At 44.3% G+C, this 10,950-nt stretch overlaps 1 protein-coding gene across 1 annotated transcript in view; it reads left to right on the forward strand.

Annotated features, from left to right (window-relative positions):
• xpnpep1 (X-prolyl aminopeptidase (aminopeptidase P) 1, soluble) overlaps positions 1-10,950 on the forward strand; it is a 491,255-nt gene that overhangs the window by 276,539 nt on the left and 203,766 nt on the right. The window lies entirely within an intron of this gene.

The following is a 10,950-nucleotide window of genomic DNA, read 5'->3' on the forward strand; positions in this document are numbered from 1 at the left end:
TCACTGGACTCAGAACATTAATTCTATATCTCTCTTTCCACACAAACTGCCAAAGCTGCTGAGTTTCTTCAGCAATTTCTGGTTTTGTTCTCCTGGCATTTAATTGATAACAGGCTGGAGAGGGAGGGGGAGCAGTAGCAGGGCTGGGTTTTGAGTCGATTCATTTCATTCCAGAGATGGGGCCTCTTTGTCTTGATGATATGAGCAGGTGTCACGACGTGTGCAGCTTTTCTCCTGGATGAGTCCACAGTAACTGGTGAAGGAACATTGTGGGTGTTGCCCTTCCTGTGCCTGAATAGTTAACACTGGTGATTATTTGAGGACAAACAACATTCATGGTTCAGTCTCAGCCAATCGTTCATCTCCTTCTGACCTCATTCACAAATCTGACCTGCTCAATGCACACAAACTCAGCACAGCTTCTCATATTTTCAACATTCCTTTCATGTTCTATTCCTTGACTCTGGAACAACAGTTACACAAGATCAAAAACAAAGTTGCTGGAAAAGCTCAGCAGGCCTGGCAGCATCTGTGAAGGAGTTAATGTTTCGGGTCTGGTGACCCTTCCTCAGAACCCTTCCCCAGGCTTTTGTGGGCATTACATGACTGGGTAGCTTCAACAAGGTTTCTGAGCTGTGTCCTTCTTCTGCCGTTCCCTGAACTTGAATTTATGACACACTCCCTTAATATTATTAATGGTCTGGCATTGTTCTCAGAAGAAAATCTCCAGGCAGCAAGTACCCTGTGCACTGCTGCCATAGTGGTATGGTAATAATGCCACTAGGTTAGTAATGCACAGCTTAGAATAACCCCCACTGAGTGTGTGGCTTCAAATCTCGCTGTTCAAATCGCAGCTGGTGGAATACAATTGATTAAAAAGCCCAGCGTTATAAACCGAGCCCTTTGTGATGATGATCATAAAGCTCTCAATAATTAACAGTAAAAACACACCTGCAACATTCATGTTCTGTAGTGGAGGAAATCTGTGTCCCAAATGGGAGGAGGCCATCCAGCCCTTTAGAGTATGCTCTGCCATTCAATATGATTGTGACTGATCATCTCACACAGTACCTTGTCCCTGATTCAGCTCCATACCCCTTAGGCTGAAGCAATGTAACTGAGATAACAAGGTGTAGAGCTGGATGAACACAACAGGTCAGGCAGCAACAGAGGAGCAGGAAAGCTGACATTTTGGGTCTGGACACTTCTTCAGAAATGGGGGAGGGGAAGGGAACTCTGGAATATGGGGGGGGGGGGGGGGGGGGGCGGTGATAGAAGGTGGATAAAGGAGCAGATAGGTGGAGAGAAGACGGACAGGTCAAGGAGGTGGGGATAGAGCCAGTAAAGGTAGGGAGTAGGTTAATTGAGGGAAGACAGACATACTATCTCAAGACTTAAGATAGAGCAGCATAGAGACACATTTAAACTAAATTATACAATGCTTCATTTGTCATTTTCACATTAAAAAAGGATTGCCTAGCTGTCATGGGATCCTGTGCAGAATGATGAATAGTAAGAAAAGAATTTAAGACTGTAACCTAACTGAGGAGATCAGTAGACATCAAGTGGTTTATGAATGTATTTTTCTGAATCCCTGAGAATGAATTTCAGCTTTCAAATCGCTCGTCACTATTTTGTCTTTAACACAATAATCATCAGACATTTCCATTCTCCTTTTTCTCCAGAAAGCAGACACTGTCAGTCTTCTGGGATCAGCGCTAAACCTTTCTACACCCAATTGTCAGACAGGAAGAGCAGAGGCATTATATTTATATTGTGCCTTTACAGTATTCCCTAGGCTCTGTAACAGTGAAGTTGTAAGAGGAGTGGGGGACAAAGGCAAAGGAAAGGCTTTGTCATGGGTGACAAAGGATTTGGATGCAAAGTTGCTTATCTCGGTGAGATGTGCACGTTTGTGGCATCTACTATAGATTTTCAGAATGTGCCAGAATTTTAGAGAAGTTTGCTTGAAATGGTGATTTTGCTGTTCAAACCTGCTTATCTCAGCCGGCTACACACCAGGATCTGGAAGTTGTTTTTCCAACAAGGTAAAGGTGGAAGAAGCATGGGTAGGGGTCTGGGGAGTGATTTTTGGGCTCTTAGCTGCGGCGGTGGTAAGAGCCACTTTTAATTGGGTAAGAGCTGACCAGTACATAAATATTCAGTCAGAAAATGAGTGGTGTTCAGGAGGGAAGGTAAGCCTGGGGGTGGACATTGAGGTAGGATGTAGCAAAGCCAGAGAGAAGTGTGAAAGGTGAAGTAGAGGATTTGTAATTTAATATTTTGGATAGTGACATTGTCAGTCCAGGATGCTGAGGGGTGAGCTTTCGAGCTGGACATGTTCCCAGTATCTACAAGTTGGAGAAATCGGAGCTCATGGAGGATGAACAGAGGTAGTCGATGATGCTGGAATAATCAAAGCTGGGAATGGGCTGGGTATGGAAAAGATTCCTATTGGAGAGAAGCTTTAACAGGATTCACTGCACAATGGTCAGGATTGGGCATCCTGCTTAATTCGAAAATTGCCAGTTAGTGACCCTTATAAATAGTGCATTTGTCACTATCATGAATTTTGTTTGAAAACTTGAGCAAATCAATGTGACTCAATTGGGTCACATAAGCAGTCACTGGAGAACAGAAATCTCTCAGTGTGGGCTCTCTTTGGAATTCAAACTAGGTAGCATTGGTCCAACATCCAGTTCTCTCCTACTGTTCTGCAGGGAGCTGTTGAGAACTGGCATGTATAGATTCCAGGATGGTTTGTGAAGTCTAGTTTTTATGGTTTGGATGTGGTTGGTTTGGATGTGGTTTTACACGGTCAGTTAACAAGAGAACATGTTTTGTGACCGGCTTGTTGAGGCCTGGGAGTATTCCTGTTAAGATAGTCGTACCAGTGTAGGATTGTATCTGAGCTGCCTCAGACACCTAATCTTGGGGAGCTTTGATGAGTACCTTGTCCAAAGAAAGACTCACAGCTCTGGTAGTGTGGTGCACTTTACTTTTCAAACAGAGAGAAAAAAACTATCTTGGAGTAAACCAGAGATCACGCAAAACGTCAAAGTGAAGTCATATTAAATAGTTTTCATATGGAACCTCAATTTCCTCTTGAGGTCTCTTTCTTGTGATATGTGCTGGAAATTGAGGTCCCCTTAAAGCTGTGTTCACCCAGCACTGCTTGTTTGGTATTTTCGGTGCAACATAAAACCTCATCGAATTGCCTCCGATTAAATTGTAGCTTTCCATAGGCGTAAATAAAAGATTTATCGGGTGCTACACTAACCTATTATGAGTGAAACGTTTTCAGAAATAAGAAGGTTTTGATCTTAGAAGGAATGAAAGCTAATCTTCAAATGGAAGTGAGCAAAGAATCAAGGGTCATCCTGGCATCGTAAGGAGCTGATTGGCTGAGAGGGTTCAGACACGTGATTGATCCAGCAGAGATGACTAGCTCCAAAATGAGATTTATCAATAGTTCTAAGTGGGGAGAGAAGGGGATGGGCAAGGACAGGGGGATGAGTCACTTTCTTCTTGAGGGAAGACCAGGAATTTCCCTATATCAGGGAAGAACAAAGAAATCTGCCACCAAAGATCACCACAAAAGATTGCACAATATCTGGGACATCAGAGTGCACTGTTTTTACTCCTCCATTCAAAACGGCTTCAGGGTCAGTGAAGTATTCTCAATCGCTATGGGAGCTCTGAAAGAAGTTCTGAAAATACCGTTTTCCATTGTTTGGAAGGGACTTTGCAGAATTAGCATATTTGGGCTTTCAGTGGACGATCAGGAAGATCCAGAAAATCTCTGGAAAATTCTCAAAGACTAATTCAAGGCAGGAATTAACTTTTGGATTAACAAATTCCACCTCATCATTCAAATAGAAACTCCAAGAATCCATTGATCAGTTTGTTGGTAGATACTACAGCAAAGGGCAAGATTGCTGCTTTTGGAGGGGGAACTCATAGAATCCCTGCAACGTGGAAACAGGCCCTTGGGCCCAACAAGTCCGTACTGACCCTCTGAGCATCCCACCCAGACCCATTCCCCTAATCTACACATTCGTGAAGACAACGGGCAATTTTAGCATGGCCAAACCACCTAGCCTGCATGTCTTTGGATTGTGGGAGGAAACCTATGCAGACATGGGGAGAATGTGCAAACTCCACACAGGCAGTCCCCAAGGGTGGAATGGAACCTGGGTTCCTGGAGCTGTGAGGCAGCAATGTTAACCACTGAGGCACTGTGCTTGCCACCACATTATCATGCAAGAAGCTCCTACACCAATTAACACCTTCAGGAAGGATCTTTTGGGCAAGAAGAAGGTCCACACCATTGCCATATTACTTGAAAATGTCAAGAATTCTACCATAGTGTCAGTCTAACAATTACATAGTCTAGGTGCAGCCAATACGATGGCAAACATTCAGCAGATTGCACCGAACCAACAAAATCTGTAAGAGACAGGTTTGTCATAGTTAACCAACCTCTCTATCCAGCCCTCTGCCATATCTGCAAAGCATATGGCACTGAGGGTCATGCACATGCAGGAAATCTGCTTCCAAAGACCAAGCCAGATCCCAGGACAAAACACAGGTGACTAACAAGACGGTACATCATGACAATGCAATGGAGGCAGCAAGAAAAGGGGTAAGAAAATGCCCAATCCCTGATACAAATCTATCCATGAGGTTCAGAGGCAACCAAGTAGAAAGCAAGTAGTTCCTGTGGATTGGAAAGTTGCAAACATCATCCTGCTATTCAACAAAGGACTGTTAGTCTTACATCAGCAGTATGGAAAATGCCAGAATCTGTCCTAACAAATGGGTTGATACCTGGTTGGTGATGATCTGATTAGGCACAGTCAACATGAATATGAGAATGAGAAATCAAGACAGCTGGATTTGTTGAAATTTTTTGATGATGTTACTTTTGACAAAGGAGAGCTACTAGACGTAATACAATTAGATTTTCAAAGGCTTTTGATAAAGTCTCCTCCAGGAAGCTGGTTACAAAAAGTAAAGCATATGGAAGAGGTGATGCTGTACAGGCATGGATTAATGATTGGCTAACAGACAGAAAACAGAGAGTCGGAGTAAATGGATCTCTCTGGCAATGGCAGGGATCAGCACTTTGGCCCCAGCTGTTCACAACGTACATCAATGATTCGGAGACAGGGACAAAATGAAAGATTTCCAAATGTGCAGATGACACAAAGCTATGCAGGAATGTATGCTGTGTGGTGGATGTGGAACATTTTCAGGTAAATTTGGACAGGCTTAGTGAATGGTCAAGAACACTGCAGATGGAATATAACGTGGAAAAATGTGAGAATCCTCATTTTGATAGGAGGATCAGATGGACAGAGTATTTCTTAAATGGTAAGAGGAGGCTGAAGCGTGAACTTATAGAGGTTTATAAAATCATGAGGGGCATAGGTAAGGAGCGTAGCAAAGGTGTTTTTTCCTCAGGTTAGGTGAATCCAAAACTAGAAGACATAGGTTTAAGGTGAGAGGGGAAAGATTTAAAAGGGATCTAAGGTGCAATTTTTTCAGACAGAGGGTGGTGCGTGTATGTAACGAGTTGCCAGAGGAAGTGGTGGAGGCTGGTACAATTACAACATTTAGAAGGCCTCCAGATAGGAATATGAATAAGAAGGGTTTAGAAGGATACGGGTTAAATGCTGGCAAATGGGACTAGATTAATTTAGGGTACCTGGTTGGTATGGATGAGTTGGACCGAAGGGTCTGTTTCCATGCTGCACAGCTCAATGACTCTATGGCTCAATGCACAAAAGGACCTGGGTGTCCTTGTCGATAGGTTACTGAAGGTGAATGTGCAGATGCAGCAGATTATTAGGAAGGTTAGTGGAATGTTAACCTTTATTGTGAGACGATTTGAGTACTGGAGGACTGAAGTCTTGCTTCAGTTGACTTGGGACTTGGTGAGATGCACCTGGAGTACAGTATACAGTTTTGGTCTCCTTATCTCAGGAAAATTATCATTGCCAGAGAGGCAGTGCAATCGATGTTCCCTTTAATATTCCTTTCAGCTGCACAAAACATCAGGGAGGGAATGCTGAGAGCATTAAAGGTTCACCAGACTCTTCCTGGGATGGAGGGACTGTCCTGTGAGGACAGATTGGGCAAACTGGGCCCATACACTCTGGAGTTTTGAAGAATTGAGCGGTGACCTCATTTAAATGTACAAATCCTTAAAGCAATAGATAAAGTAAGCATAGGCAAGCTGTTTCTCCGGGAGGGGAATCTAGAAACAGGACGCACAATTTTAACAATAAGGGGTCTGAGATGAGGAATCATGTTTTTATTCAGAACATTGTAAAGTTTTGGAATTCTCTTCGACAGAGGACAGAGTATGTTTAAGGTGGAGATTGATGGATTCCTGATTCCCAGTGGTGTACAGGATTAAGCGGATGAGGAGAAGAAGAGGCATTGAAGGAGCTTGATCAGCCATAATTGTATTGAATGGTGTGGCAGCATGATGGGCTGAATGGTCTACTCCCATTCCTATGTGTCTGAGTTTTGGAAGATGGCCAAGTTTGCCCGCTCTGATTTCACAGATTCAGGCAGTCTGTGGGTTTCACTGTTCTTCCCAGGCATGTTTTGTTTAAACTGGGAGAAAGAGAAATCTCTGGATGAAGGCCAGTCACTATGATACTCCTCCTGACAGTGCACGGTCTGAAAGACCCTTTAAAGTAGAAGGCCTTTAGCCTCTTGGATTTCTTTGCCAGAGGATGTGTTTCCTGCTGAAAGAGGCAATTGCTCCGTTGCAAGATCTGGAGAACATTTAATCTCATGAATTTCTTTTGTGGGGGATAGCTGTCCTGTTGATTGGTTCTTGCTTGGCACAATCTCTTGCTGTTACTGAGGACATTCTCAGGATGATAAAAAAATGAAATTCTTTGCTTAAACCTGTCTCTTCTGTGACGCCTCAGCAGCTAACATTAGAGTCGAATCTGTCAGAGCCATTTGAATTAAAATTCTGAACTCAGTGTAGTGAGGGAATGTGGAGCATGCCAAATAGAGTTGTGTCTTTGAATGTGATTGTGCTATCTATCTCAGAGTGATCTACAAAAACTACAAAGCTGCAATGGATGGAGATTTTTTTTTGACTGGAGACTGCTTTTTTTTATTCATTCAAGAGATATAGACATTGCTGGCGAGGCCAACATTTACCGTCCATCCCTAATTGCACAGTTGCAGTTAGGAGTCAACTAAACTGTTATTGGTCTGGAGTCACACGTAGGCCAGGCCAAGAAAAGACACAGTTTCCTTCTGTAAAGCACATTATGAACCAATGTTAAGCTGGAGGAACACAGCAGGCCAGGCAGCATCAGAACATAAGAACATAAGAACTAGGAGCAGGAGTAGGCCGTCTGGCTCTTCAAGCCTGCTCCGCCATTCAATAAGATCATGGCTGATCCTTTCATGGACTCAGATCCACTTACCCACGTTCTCACCGTATCCCTTAATTCCTTTATTGTTCAAAAAAAATCTACCTTTTTTTTAAAAGTGTTTACTGAAGTAGCGTCAACTACTCGACTAGGCAAGGAATTCCATAGATTAACAACCCTCTGGGTGAAGAAATTACTTCTCAGTTCAGTCCTAAATCTGTTCCCTCTAATCTTGAGGCTATGCCCTCTTGTCCTAGCTTCACCTGCCAGTGGAAACATCCTCTCTACTTCTATCTTATCTATTCCCTTCATAATTTTATATGTTTCTATAAGATCCCCCCTCAATCTTCTGAATTCCAAGGGTCCTTTTCTGAAGAAGGGTCTCGATCCGAAACATCAGCTTTCCTGCTCCTCTGATGCTGCCTGGCCTGCTGTGTTCCTCCAGCTCCACATTGTGTTATGTCTGAGTCCAGCGTCGGCAGTTCTTACTATCCCCACATTATGAACCAGCCTTGTCCTGGTTGGTATCTCATTTACCCTTAATCTGGGCTTCATAAATGTTATAAAGCCAAGCTGCCAGGGAGGGAGTGCAGCGCATTTTCAAAAAAGCGCTCAGTTGAGGGTGAATATGAAAGACTTCATGGCACTATTTGACAAAGGGCAGAGAAGCTTTCCTGTTGTAAAAACAGAAATTGCTGGAAAAGCACAGCAAATCTGGCAGCATCTGTGGGGAGAAATCCAGTGACCCTTCCTCAGAACCAAGTATAGTGAGGGAAAAGTTGGTTTTTATGCTGAAGATAAAGTGAGGGGAGTGGCTAAGGAATAAAAGATAGGTAGAGATCGAAGCCAAAGAGAGAGACAAACAGTTGGACAGACAAAGGAGTGGATTACAGTCAGCCTGGGAGAATGAACAGCTGCAAATGGGGACAGTTAGTGGCTAACAATAGGTTGTGTGTAATAGCAAGCCATATAATAAAAAGGCCTGGTGTGTGGATGTTGGGATAAGGACATGGGACAAGGCATCTCAAGCCCTAAAATTGTTTGACTTGATATTGAATCCAGAAGCCTGTAGAGGCGAGATAGGGGGAGGTGTTTGAGAGCTGGCACTCAGCCTTTGCAATGTAGAGGTCCACCAGACAACCTATCTCCTCCTGGACCATGACCCCACTATGGAACATCAAACCATTATGTCCATTACGGTTACCAACCTCATTTCATTTGGTGATCTCCCTCCCCACTGCCTCCAACCTGATAGTCCCCTAGTCCCATACAGCTTGCTTCTACCTCCTTCCCAAAATCCCCATTGTTTCTGCCTGCTCTTGCCCCACAGAACTCATCTCTTCCTACCTCAACTCGGATCTTTCTCCCCTGGTCCAGTCCAGTGCATCTGTGATTCCTCTGATGCTTTACATCAGTTTCACAATTTCCAGTTTATGGGCTCCAGTCGTCTCCTTTTTACCATGGGCATGCAATCCTTTTACATGTCCATCCCCCATCAGGATGATCTCAAGGCTCTCTGCTTCGTCCTGGAAAAAAAGGCCTGAACTGTCCCCACCCACCACCACCCTCCTCCGCTTGGCCGAGATTGTCTTCACCCTCAGTAACTTTTGTTTTAACTCCTTTCATTTTCTTCAGGTCAGAAGGGTGGCCATGGGTACCCGCATGGCCCCAGTTATGCCTGTCTCTCTGTGGTGTACATGGGACATTGCTTGTTCCAGTCCTATTCTGGCCCCCACCCAGAACTCTTTCTTCGGTATATTGATGACATCATCGGTGTTGCTTCCCACTCTCATCTGGAATTGGAAAAATTTATCAACTTCGTTTCCAATTTCCACCCCACTCTCACCTTCACCTGGTCCATCTCTGACTTCTCCCTTGATATCTCTGTGTCCATTTCTGGGGATAGACTGGTCACCAATATTTATTACAAATCCACCAACACCCACAGTTACCTTGACAATATATCCTCACACCCTGCTTCCTGTACGGACTCTATACCATTCTCCCACTTCCTCTGTCTCTGTTGCATCTGTTCTGATGATGCTAGCTTCTATAAGGGAGACTCCGAAATGTCCATCTTCTTCCTCAAATGAGGATTCCCCAGCACCGTTGCTGACAGGGCCCTCAACCCAGTCTAACCTATCTCCTGTATTTTGGCCCTCACCTCCTCTCGTCCCTCCAGCAACAGTGATAGTGTTCCCCAAATCCTTCCTACCATCCCATCAGCATCCACATCCAGAAGAGATGCCATTTCTGCCACCTCCAGCGAGGTGCCACCATCAGACACTTATTCCCCTTCCCTCCCTTGTCCACCTTCCGCAGGGACCATTCCCTCTGGGACACCCTGGTCCACACTTCCTTCACCCTGAACAGCCCTACGGCACCTTTCCCTGTAACCGGCGAAGGTGTAACACCTGCCCATTTACCTCCTCCCTCCCCAGAATCCAAGGGCCCAAACATACCTTCCAGGTGAAGCAACACTTCACCTGCACTTCCCAGAATCTAGTCTACTGCATTCGCTGCTCACAATGTGGTCTCCTCTACATGGGGGAAACAAAGCGTAGACTGGGTGATCACTTCACAGAACATCTACTGCTCACAATCAAGACCCTGAGCTACCTGTTGCCTGCCACTTCAACACACCACCCTGTTCTCTGGCCAACAGGCTTGAAGAACAGCAGCTCATTTTCTGCTTGGGGACTGTACAGCCTTCTGGACTCAATATTGAGTTCAACAATTTTAGGGCTTGAGGTACCTTCTTTTACGTCCTTACCCTAACCCCTACACACCAGGCTGTGTCATTGCATGGTTTGTTGTTACACATAACCCATTGTTAGCCACTAACTGTCCCCATTTGTAGCTATTCATTCTCCTAGGCTGGTCATTATCCACTCCTTTGTCTGCCCAACTGTTTGTCTCTCTCTTTGGGCTCTATCTCCACCCATCGTTTCTCCTTACACCCTCCCCCCACCCTATCTTCTGCATAAAACAAACAACTTTTTCCCAGCTACGTAGGGACAAGTTACTGCAGATACTGGAATCTGAGAACAAAAACTGCTGGAGATCACAGTGGGTCAGGCAGCATCAAAGGAAATAGAACAAGTAAACATTTCAAAGCTAGATGACTCTTCTTCAGAGCTTCATCATTTTTTCCAAGCTACCATCAGTTCTGAGGCAGGGTCACTTGATCCAAAATGTTAACTTGATTTCTCCAAACAGATGCTGCCAGACCTGCTGAGCTTTTCCAGCAAGTTCTGTTTTTGTTTCTGAATTCCAGCATCCACAGTTCTTTCAGCTTTTATTAATCTTTCCTGATGTCCTTGCAAACATTTACCTTCCCGTCCATGAAATGGGTTTCTGTTTACTTACCTCGGCATTGTTGTGGGAGCTAACCATGTGCAATTTGAGTGCCACATTTTCAACAATGCAATGGTAACTACACTTCTAAAGTGCTTCAGTGGCTGTGTGTGCTTTTAGATGTCATTCAAAACAGTTCTTCCTTTATGAGATAGTAGGAACTGCAGATGCTGGAGAATCTGAG

The sequence above is a fragment of the Rhincodon typus genome, chromosome 20, assembly GCF_021869965.1.
Source record: "Rhincodon typus isolate 14 chromosome 20, sRhiTyp1.1, whole genome shotgun sequence".
NCBI classification, from domain to species: domain Eukaryota; kingdom Metazoa; phylum Chordata; class Chondrichthyes; order Orectolobiformes; family Rhincodontidae; genus Rhincodon; species Rhincodon typus.